Source organism: Pollachius pollachius (assembly GCF_949987615.1).
Source record: "Pollachius pollachius genome assembly, chromosome: 18".
Taxonomy (NCBI): Eukaryota; Metazoa; Chordata; class Actinopteri; order Gadiformes; family Gadidae; genus Pollachius; species Pollachius pollachius.
In genome coordinates, this window is record NC_136951.1 from 5,112,538 (window position 1) to 5,124,696 (window position 12,159).

General features: G+C 44.3%; 1 protein-coding gene across 1 annotated transcript in view; it reads right to left on the minus strand.

The window, feature by feature from the left end:
• cntfr (ciliary neurotrophic factor receptor) overlaps positions 1-12,159 on the minus strand; it is a 63,179-nt gene that overhangs the window by 47,983 nt on the left and 3,037 nt on the right. The window contains exon 2 of the mRNA XM_079756165.1: positions 2,479-2,513. The gene's annotated coding sequence lies outside the window, so the exon portion shown is untranslated. The remainder of the gene's footprint in view (positions 1-2,478; positions 2,514-12,159) is intronic.

Sequence of the window (12,159 nt, forward strand, 5' to 3'; positions counted from 1 at the left end):
AACAACATGCTAGGCAGGCTAATGCTACTGCTAGCCTCTAACATCCTGTCAACAACACAACTAAACCATGCTAAGCAGGCTAATGATTTAGCTAGTCTCTAACATCCTGTCAACAATCCAACCACACCATGCTAGGCAGGCCAATGCTTAACCTAGTCTCTAGCATCCTGCCAACAATCCAACAACACCATGCTAGGAAGGCTAATGCTAATGCTACTTGCTAGCTTCTAGCATCATGAGATGCCAGGGTAGATAAAAGTTTACAAGAAAAACATAGACAGATTGAAATATGCATACATAAAGATGTATAAAGAGAGACAGATAGATACACAGAGGGATACAGATATAGACAAAGAGAAAGAGAGAGGAAGGGAGGGAGAGAGGGGGGAGGGAGAGTAAGCGAATTAGCTAATGGCGGTCTGGACAGTGAGTGTAATAGATGAACCGCTGGCTGAAGTCTGGACCCAGTCCTTATGTTCATATGTGGCCGAAAACTAAACAATATCTGCCTAAGTCCTCTTGCACCAAGCCCATCACTGCAATCAAGTCATAGAAACTCAATTACATAATGCTAGATGCATGATGCTAAACGCACAGCGCTAAGAGCAAGGGCGTCCTTATTAGGGAGTCACTGGGGTTAACCACAAGTATCGCTCCACAAGGACTCAGACCCGAGTAAAATACTTTGGAATAAAAGACTTGAGAGATCCTTGGTGCACTAGATAAAAAGTGCCACCAGCGAAATGGATGCTCCAAATGAAAAGCTTTCTCCTTGACAGATGAACGGCAGACGTGGACAATGCTTCCTCCTCTCCCGGCACTAATAAATGAATAAAGCGTCCACGCTGGCGTGTGTGTTTCCGCACCTTATTCAATCTGCCGTTGGTGTTTCTGAACCCTGTGTCTGTTACGCTCATCACCTGGGCTCCGACGCTAACCAGGTTTCCCATTAAGGGACAATAAAGTCTTCACTTGAACTCAATTACTCCGCTGTGAAAGAGACGACAATCTGGCCACTCTGCACCTGCAACGAGGAATGCTGGAAGATAGTGCCTTAGTGCCTCTGAGCAAACCCTGGCCTTGGGAGTGAATAAAGGAATGATATCAAGTGACTTACGGCCGACTTATTTGAGATAAATGTTCACATGGGAGACGTTGAAGAGGGAAGTTCAATTAGGGTAATGAATAAGCAATTTTTATGTTGACTTAGTGATAGAGAGAGACGGTATAGTAAAGTCAGGATGACATCAGATCTGTGACCTCAAAGTGACATCATAGTGACCACACAAGCCAGAGCACAAAAAAGGCGATACCTGGTCTTTGAGATAGTCATCTGACCCTCCCATCGGGATAAACAAATAACACAAACATACACCAGAGGGCACATATGGGAACATCGCTAAACATGATGGCCGCGCCCCTTTTTTCAAATCCTAGGGGTGTCAATGCAGTTGGATGTGTGTTTGGATGACGATGCTGTCATGCGTCTTCAGTTTCCCCTGTATTAGGACGTTGATATCCTGGATAGCCACATATATTATATTATCCTTTTCCTCTCCTCTGTGAAGGCGCGATTCTGTGTTCTTTGTGTATATGTTACGTGTGGGACTAACAGGGAGGTATAGATATTGATATATATATGGGAGTTTATGTACATCTATCTACCCATACAGGTCATTACACATACACATACACCCACCCCCCCCATCACACACACCGTAAGAAGCTGTCAAGAATTGGTCTGCATAGTAAAGTAAAACCTTGTGAACCTTTCTTTCAGTCTCTCTCTCTTTCTCTCTATCTCTCTCGATGGTGTGTCAGAAGAAGATCTTAAGGTCACTCATGTTTCCACATTCTCTTCTTGCAACAGCTCAACTGATACAGATCTCAGTGCGACTTCTTCTCCAGCGATACTTGGTTGGACACAATAATAAACAAGCCAGAGGTTAAGACAATAAGTTGTATATCTCGGTAGGGATCCTTTCTACAGTGTTGTTAGAGCCTTAACACTCTGAGTCTGAGCCAGTGGCAAACTGAGCACTTTTAGAGGACGCACAAAGATGTGGCGCTATTGTCACTCAGGGTTACAGAGCAGCCTGTTTGGCAGCTGTGATGGCTGAAGCACTCTCACTCAATACTGAACCAATTTTAACATTGTTATATAGGTTCCAGGTTGAAACGTCACAAGGTTATCCTTTAACCAGGAGACACCCTGTCTCCAGCAAATAACCACCGGCCTCATCGAGGTGACCACCTGTCTTAAAGAATTGATCACCTGTCTTAACGAGTTTACCACCTGTCTTAACCACATGACCACCTGTCTTAACGAGCTGACCAGGTCTTTTAACAAGTTTACCACCTGACTTAACGAGTAGACCAGATCCCTTAACGAGTTGACCACCTGACTTAATGAGTTGACCAAATACCTTAACGAGTTGGGTCGGGTCTCTAAACAATTTGGTATGATTTGCAGCCTACCTTGCAGTGGTTGGCCGGAGACTGTCCTCTTGAAGCTGTGGAATACAGGCCTCAGTTAGTGACCAACTCTATAGAACATGATAACATAGAACACATCATAGAAAACATATAATACACATAAAAGTACACATCGTAGGACACGTATAAAAGACATAACGGTACACATTGTAGTACACGTATAACAAATATAACACTACACATCATAGTACAAGTATAAAAGACATAACGGTACACATTGTAGTACACGTATAAGAAATATAACACCACATCATAGTACAAGTATAATACATATAACGGTACACATCGTATAACAGATGTTTGATATAATAATTATCTCATACTCATAATTAGTACAGCTGTTTTTTGATAAAACAGTACACATAGTCCATGCCATAGCTAGTCTGGCTATTGCCAGACCAAGCCAATCGTAGATTGCACGCAAGTTGCCGTCATTTTCTTCAGCACAAGAGGCGTGATCAACGGGCCTAGTTCAACTGACTCTGCACGCGATTGGCTGCTTGCCGTCGCTTCCCTGTCGTCGTTGTGTTAAACCAGCCAATAGCGCGCCAAGGGGAAAAGCCAGCTTGGTGATTGGCTCCCGCAAAAACGTATCGGAAGCAGAAAGAAATGTATTGCTCTTCTCCAGACCCTTGTGCAGGGCGAACTCAATTCGCCGGAAGAATGGGCGGGGCTAACCAGGCTATGCCATAGCCTAAAGGTGCGTTCAACCCAAAAGCCCAGCAAATATTCTCCTTGCGTTACTCGCTTAGCAACCGCAAACTTTTCTCAAACGATTGGTTCAGCATCAAGTGAAAGTTCAATTATTTCACTTCTGGTGAATGGCGAGTTTGCCTCGTTCTACTTGTTCCTCGAGTAGAAACACGCTTAATCAGCAACCAGGTCGTTGGCAGGCCGCCATTAAAGCCATCCGCGCTGCGTGCTCGGCCGGCGGTAAACATGCGTCTATTTGCATCTTTGTGTTGACTTTGTACTGTGCCTTTGCTTTTGGTGTGAATTGACAACTAATGATCGATCTATTGATCCAAATACTAATCCATTGTTTAGCCCAGCCATCCATCTATCATTATCGACCCATCCATCCATCAATCATCGGTCATCCATTCATCCTCCATCAATCTTCTATTATCTATCCATCATCTATGCATCCATCCATTATCCACCCATCAGTCATCCATCCATCCATCATCCATCCATCCGCCATTCATCATCAGAGTGACAGACAGAGAGAAGGAGAGAGATTTGGTTTGCTGATGTCATCAGAAAGCAACTTGGCAGAACATGAGAATACCTCACACACACACATACACACACACAAAGGTATGCTATGTATAGTAAAACCAACACACACACTGTGCCTGTGCGTGTGTATGTGCCCACACAGGTGTGTTTGTGTGTGTGTGTGTGTGTGTATTGATCTGCTAGAAGAGGAAAGAGGGTCAGAAACTGGTCATGGTTTCTCACACACACACACACACACACACAGACACGTATTAATATATAACATATATCCTTGAAAGCCCTTGAGAAGATAAGAGAAAGAAGGAATGCAGACACAGACAAACACTAAGGGTAGTCCGACAGACAGAGAGATAGACAGAGAGGCAAGGGGTGAGGAAGTGGAGAGGAAGGGGGGAGGGAGAGAGGGAGGGAAAGAGGGTGGGAGGGAGGGAAAGAGGGAGAAACGTTCTCAGCAGGTAAAACTAGATTAACTTTGTTATACCTGTTAGAAGAAAAGACTACCTCTGTCTGTCTTTCTGTCTTTGCCTTTCTGCCTGTCTGCCTGCTTTCCTCTCTGTCTGTCTATCTGTCAGTCTGCATGTCTAAAGAGTGTCCCTACATCTACTCCTGATTGTGTATCTGCGTGCACACTTGAGGACACGTGCACTTACAGCTGTGACCATGAGTAGACAAGAGGAGAAGATTGCACACTAGGCTTGGCAGTAATTCCGTAGCTTGCACGCACACACACACACACACACACACACACACACACACACACACACACACACACATACACACTATTTTCTGTATTGTTTCCTGTATTAGGAACTAGTTCCTTTGTTATTCCTAGTGTTAATATCTGTGTTCTAACATAATCCAGCATTATTGACAGTTTGCGACATTTCTTAGTGCCATCTGTTTCAAAAAAAATCAGACAAGCACTGTAACTTGTTTAAATGTTTTTTCTATTTTGGGGGAAATCTATAAACCTAGAATGTAGAACTCTAGAAGCTAGGAATATGTGTGTAGAAGGGAAGTCTGCAAAGTGTTAAAGTCTTAAGACTAGAGCATTTAAATGTTTAAGTCCAAGAAAATGAAATATCTAGGAGTCTGCAAGCCTACAATATATATATATATATATATATATACAAGAGTAGACGTTGAAAAGTTAAAAGTGTAGATGTGTAGAAGTGAATCTAAAGTCAGGATGTCTAAACTTCTAGTTATGTAGAAGTCTAAAAGAGTACTAGTTCTGAAGGTCAGCAGGAGGTCTACACAAGATATCTAGTGGTCTAGAGAGGTCTAGAGAGGTCTAGAGGAAGACTACAGGCGTAGAGGATGTTAAGAGTTCCAGAGGAGGTCTAGAGGCTTAGATGTGTTGAGGAGATCTACAGGTTTAGCGGTCTAGCAGTGTAAAGAAGTTCTAGAGAGGGTCTAGGTGTCTAGAGGCATAGAGGAGGTAAAGAGGTGTAGAGGAGGTATAGAGGTGTAGAAGAGGTCTAGAAGTGGTCTAGAGGAAAAAGGGTCATGGGGTCTACAGGATGTTTATAGGTTTGAAGGTCTAGAACAGGTCTAGACATGTACAGCATAGAAAGAAGAAGAAAGAAGGAAAGAAGAAATGTCCAGCAGTGTCCAGGAGAAAATAGTTGTCATGCTTTAATCAAAGCCATGGGCAACATCAAGTGTTACTAATTGCTGGCTTCAGCTTGTGAATGATTATCAGATCTATAGGAGGTCTAGAGGAGAAGTTTAGGGGAGGTCAAGAGGTAGAGGGGAGGTCTCGCTGCCCAGAGGTCTACAGTAGGTCAAGAGATGATCTAGAAGAGGACTAGAGATGGTCTAGGAGAGGTCCCGAAGAGGCATAGAGGTTTAAATGAGGTCTAGAGGTATATAAGAGGTATATTGGTCTAAAGAGGTGCAGAGCAGAGCATAGAGGTGTCTAGAAGAATTCTAGATCTCAAGAGGTCTAGAGGACTCGAGGTCTAGAGTAATGAAGTACAATTGTAAAGTGGTGTAGAGGAGTCCTAGTGGTCTCAAGAATGTCTAGAGGTGCATAAGAGGTGATCAGGTCAAGAGGAGGTCTAGAGGTCTAGTGATCTAGTAGTAGTTTAGTGGTAGCGATAAGGTCTAGAGGTTTAGATGAGGCCTAGAGGTCTAGAGATCTAGTGGTGGTTTAGTGGTATCGATAAGGTCTAGAGGTCTAGTGGCAGTTTAGTGGTATTGATAAGGTCTAGAGATCTAGTGGCGGTTTAGTGGTATCGACAAGGTCTAGAGATCTAGTGACGGTTTAGTGGTATTGATAAGGTCTAGAGATCTAGTGGCAGTTTAGTGGTATTGATACGGTCTAGAGATCTAGTGGCGGTTTAGTGGTATTGAAAAGGTCTAGAGATCTAGTGGCGGTTTAGTGGTATTGATAAGGTCTAGAGATCTAGTGGCGGTTTAGTGGTATCGATAAGGTCTAGAGATCTAGTGGCGGTTTAGTGGTATTGATAAGGTCTAGAGATCTAGTGACGGTTTAGTGATATTGATAAGGTCTAAAGGTTTAGATGAAGCCTAGAGGTCTAAGGTATATAGGCGGTTGAGAGATCTAGAGGAGGTCTAGAGGGGTTCTCGAGGTCTTAAGGTATAGAGGAGGTTGAGAGATCAAGAGGAGGTCTAGAGGTCGAGAGATCTAGAGGAGGTCTGGAGGGCTTGAGGAGGCATCGAGGTCTAGGGGTGCACGGCACTGGAGATCGGCTGACAGTTTGTCAGGAAAATAGTTGTCAAGCTTTAATTGGAGCCACGTCCAGCATTGACCTTGAACTGTGAAATGAGCATGAAAACACCTTCACCTCTTTTACTCTTTACGGACGGGGGGGGGGGGGGGGGGGGGGGGGGGAGAGAGAGAGAGTCATAAATGTTAATTGCTGGCTTCAGCTTGTGAACGATCATTTCCTTCCATAGCTCAGAGGAAAGAACTAAGATAAAAGAGGCTCTGTGTGTGTGTGTGTGTGTGTGTGTGTGTGTGTGTGTGTGTGTGTGTGTGTATGTGTCTGTGTGTGTGTGGTGTGTGTGTGTTCCTGATAGTAAGTGTGCTTTATTCTTTCGTCTCTAGTATTTTGTGTCTGTGAGAGGAAATATAGGTGTGTATGTTTGCTGTGTCATAAGTGTGTGTAGCTCTCTGTTCCACACTGTCCTTAACCAAGCAGCTGTTACTTATATCATTCACTAGCATCAGTCCTTAACCTAGCACCAATCTTTACCCTAGCATCCGCCCTTAGCCTAGCATTAATCCTTAGCCTAGCATCGGTTAGCGTAGGCTCCAGTTTTTTGCTTATGAAGGCTCGAACTGGGTGAAAGGACCCGGAAGTACCTAAGTAACCGCATAATTATGTAGCCTAGTGTAAGTACAGTTGGATTCGATTTGCACCACTGTAACACTACTGTTTTCCTAAGTCCTCATGAATTCTCCTCCACATCTTGACCTCATGAGGTTTTCCATTGAGGTCAAGGAAAAGTGGTTAGGATAAGACATAGGATGTAATTACCTTTACTTTTTGACCGGAGCCCTAGCCCTTCAGTCCTTAGCCTTCAGTCCTTAGCCTAGCATCCAGCCTTTGTCTAGCATTAGTCCTTAGGATAGCATAAATCCTTAGCCTAGCTCAGCTCTCCTTTGCCCCTTTTAAATAGTATTTTTTGCCTGGTAAGATTCCTAACTAAGGGAAATAACCCATAAATATCTAAGTGGAACACATTATAAGACCTGTTGGCCTTCTCTAAATGCTGAGGAAGGTGCTTCCTTTCTAATATCTGTTAGCAATCTCCCTTTCTTTGGCCTCATGATGTCTTCCAGGTTTCTTTTTTACTATTCGTCACAGACGTTATCAATGGAGCTCACAGCACGGGCTGGACAGACACTCGCCACCTCCCGCCGATCCTCTTCCTCCTCCCCTCCTCTTCCTCATCCGTCACTCTTCTCCATGACAAGATTATCATCAACAGATTAACCATGGAACCACACAGACACACACACACACACACACACACAGACACACACACACACACACACACAGACATACATACACACACACACACACACAGACACACACACACACACACACAGACACACACACACACACACACACACACACACACACACACACACACTATGTCACATTCTATTTGAAATCAGACCGGTACATTTGTGGTTGTAGTATATGACATATTCATATAATACTGAATATATAATATTGACAAATGAAAAAGGTTCTCTTGTGCATTTCATACTCATTTTATTCTGATAACCAAACGTGAAAAATGTATTGTGTTATCCTGCGTAATCAATGCTGAAAACTTAAGGTGCAGAGGCATAGGAATGGATTGAGAAATGTATTGTACGTTTAATTTTGTTAAAACACGTTTGTGTGAAACATCTTCTAATTGCTAACTGCTTATCTAATGAATCTATCTGTCTTGAGAATCCTAATATGTGTAGTTGTTTAACAATATCAGCAATGTTTTCTGTTTTGCATAGTGACTCATGATGGGAGAAAAAGAGTAGACCAGCAGACTAGATAACAATCAGTGAATGATAAGGTAAGTGATGGGTTAATGCCTCAAATATGCTGCATGGTTTTGGTCGCGACCGGCCATTTTGTCATTTAGATTTGGCTTTCAGGAGGCCTATCCGAGCGGCCTGACGTCGACACTCTCTCTTAGTTACTGTAGGACCTTACATTTCTTCTCCTTTATATTCTTACCACATACACACATGCACACAAAACCATGAACCACACACATAAACATGCACATATGTACACTCTAGCCAGGCCTGGTAAATGACTGGTGTGGTTAATGCTGTGTGTGTGTGTGTGTGTGTGTGTGTGTGTGTGTGTGTCTGTGTGTGTGTGTGGCAGATGTAATATTTCCTGTGGTCATTAGACCATCTGGTGTCGTGGTTCTCTCTCTCTCTCTCTCTCAGTAAGCGGGAGACGATTGGCTATAGACAGATTTTGGAGCCGTCTATTCCCTAAATCTGAATTCCCAACCTGCCAATTTGAGGGCACCAGGGCCTTTCATCTGTAACCAGGGTAACAAGGGTATTTCCTCTGTTACCAGGGTCCTTCCTCTCTAACAAGGGGAAACCACGGTATTTCCACTGTAACCAGGGTAACCGTGTTCAACAGGGTCAATCCTCCATAACCAGTGTAACCACAGTAACCATGATAACCATGGTAACCAGGGTCCTAGCTCTGTAACCAGTGTAACCACAGTAACCATGGTAACCAGGGTCCTAGCTCTGTAACCAGTGTAACCACAGTAACCATGGTAACCAGGGCCCTAGCTCTGTAACCAGTGTAACCACAGTAACCATGGTAACCAGGGTCCTAGCTCTGTAACCAGTGTAACCACAGTAACCATGGTAACCAGGGTCCTAGCTCTGTAACCAGTGTAACCACAGTAACCATGGTAACCAGGGCCCTAGCTCTGTAACCAGTGTAACCACAGTAGCCATGGTATCCAGGGTCCTAGCTCTGTAACCAGTGTAGCTAGACTAACCATGAAACCATGGTAATCAACAGTGTCACACCTGTCATGGTTACCAGAGTCTTTCCTATGCAACCATGGTAACCAGGGTAACTCGGGTCTTTTCTCTGTAACCATAGTGACAAGGGTATATCCTCTGTACCCATGGTAACCAGGGTCACCAGGGAGATTCCTCTGTAACCAGAGTAACCAGCCATGGTAACCAGGCCCAGTGTTGCATCATTGGTGTCTGTGTAATTGTGCGTCCCTAATTAAGCAGTGGAGGTGTGTTAGAGGGTTAATCTGCTCTCCAATCTCATCCATCACTCACCACCACATCTAAACACACGTTTAAACTGCTAAACCAATAAGCTACATGCCACCTCATGCCACAACTGTAATGGATGACCACGCTCTCAAACACACTCACACAGACACGCACGCACGCACGCACGCACGCACGCACGCACGCACGCACGCACGCACGCACGCACGCACGCACGCACGCACGCACGCACGCACACACACACACAATCACAACAGAGTTAGGGGGTCCTTTCACTGTGTTGAGGGTCAGGGTAGAGAATAGCACTGACACTGCAGTTAGGGGTCCTATTCCCTACTCTTCAACAAGCAGCATAATTAAATGGTAAAATAATCAAACAAAGAGAAAAAATAAATACCCTTCAACCCAAAATGATCAAAGTGGATAAAAAGCTTTTACTGTGAAGACTCTCCGATCACAAGCTTCCTGTACGCTGTTCATCTCACCGCTTTCCAAACTACTGGGGATTTCTAAATGCAAGATAGTTGTTTGACTGACGGCAACACACTTTGAAGGACTTTCCTCTGGCTGCGCCATCCTATAATGCACGTGTTGCTTGTATCACAGTGTTTACAAGCACACACCACTTATGCAAATCAATCCCCCAATATGAAGGGGCCAATCCAAGACTTTGGATTGGTTCTTCAAGGAAGGATTTTATTTAACGCTCTAATTGTTTCCGCCCAATTTTGCGAGGAAACCTAGGAGATTGTCCTGTCTGTAGTTTAGACAAGTGCTTGGACTTGTGAGTCTCCCTGTATGCAGAAAGCATATCAGACCTTTGTCTTCTTCTTGTCTACTTCCTGCTAGTGCTACAAGCGGAGCAAGCTCTGCAAACCCCACGTCAGGGAAAGGCTTTACATCGATGTCACTAAAACACTTGGATGGCTAGATAGAAGATAGAATTAACAGGCTAGGAGATAGAAAATAGGGGCTAGGAATAGGGGCTAGCGATATAAGATAGGGGCTAAGATAAAGTGATAGGAGATAGATGATAGGAAATAGCAGCTAGGATATAGGTGATTGAAGATAGGGGCAAGGTGCCAGGGGAAAGGGGCTAGATTATAGGAGATGGAGCTAGGATATAGAGGATAGAAGTTGGGGAATGGGAGATAGTGGCTGGGATATTGAAGATAAAAGTAGGGGCTAGGAGATTGGATATAGGTTGACAGGAGGTAGGAGACAGGGGTTAGGATATTGCCTCATGGCCCTGTCCAATCTCTGTGGTGCTGTGATAGGGGAGTGCACGGTGAGAGTGCACTGCAGGGATTGTGTTCCTAATGGGAGTGTCACATCTCCCGACTCTCCCCCAATCTGCTCTTTCTCTCTCTCTCTCTACCCCTCCCACCTGCCTCCCTCCCTCTCCCTCCCTCCCTCCCTCCCTCCCTCCCTCCCGCTCACACCTGTCTCCCCTCTGCTGAGGGGAGAGGAAATTAAAGAGAAGTCAGAGAATAAGAGGTAAATGAACTGAGAAGAGAGGTTGAGAGAACAGATACGTAAAAGTGAAGAGGAATTCCTCTCGTTTAAATTTGAACACGTACAAAATAAAAAATAAAGTATCAGTTTGTACCTGCACACACACGCCTGCTTCCTTTGTGCAGGCAAATACCATACGTGAGACTGATTCTGTCTGTGTCTCAGTCTGCCAGTCTTTCCGTCCGTTTGTCCGTCTGTCTGTCTCACGCTCCAATGTCCTCTGTCTCCTTGCCTCTCTTCTCCTTCCACACAACCAGCAGCATGAAAAGGGTGTGCGCAAGGAGTAACTTACACACAAGGCTTTGATCAGCTACACCCTGCTAGACGTAGAAAGAGAGCGAGAGAGAGAGAGGGAGAGAGGGAGGGATAGTGAGAGAGAGAGTGAGAAGGAGGGATAGTGAGAGAGAGAGTGAGAAGGAGGGATAGTGAGAGAGAGAGAGTGAGAGGGAGGGATAGTGAGAGAGAGAGTGAGAGGGAGGGATAGTGAGAGAGAGAGTGAGAGGGAGAGAGGGAGAGCAAAAGAGAGAGAGAGTGGGAGAGCGATATATGAAGAGGTAAGAATGAAAGAATGGGTGAACTCTGTCTAGAGAACGGCAGCCTTCACACAGACAAACAGATTTCTTTTGGACATAGGGAAACAAAGACAGAATCCCAAGAACCATTTCAAGCCTATAAGTGTCAGCTATGGTCCAGGATGTGATAGAATAAGACACTTCCTACACCATTGGTCTGGTCTGCTGATCCATTGTTCTGGTCGCCATCGATTTTCATTGGGGATTTCTCACATTTTGTTCTATGCTGTTGATTAACCTTTTCAAATAAAGAATATTTAAGAAATTTAAAATGCTGGTCTGCTGTCAACGTTTTTTCCTTTAAATTGTATCTGAGCTCCCAAAGCGCATGATTTATATGATTCCTGATGGCTCTCCTCTGTTTTGTTTCCTCATATCCGGACGTCTTGTAATATCTGTGTTAACATTGTTGCTTTGTACTTCCTTCAATTATTTATCTGCTTTACTGATGCTATTTTCCGCGCCAAAAGGCTCTGGGAGAGAGAGAAAGAGAGAGAGAGAGACAGAGAGAGAGAGAGAGAGAGACAGAGAGAGAGAGAGAGAGAGACAGACAGAGAGAGA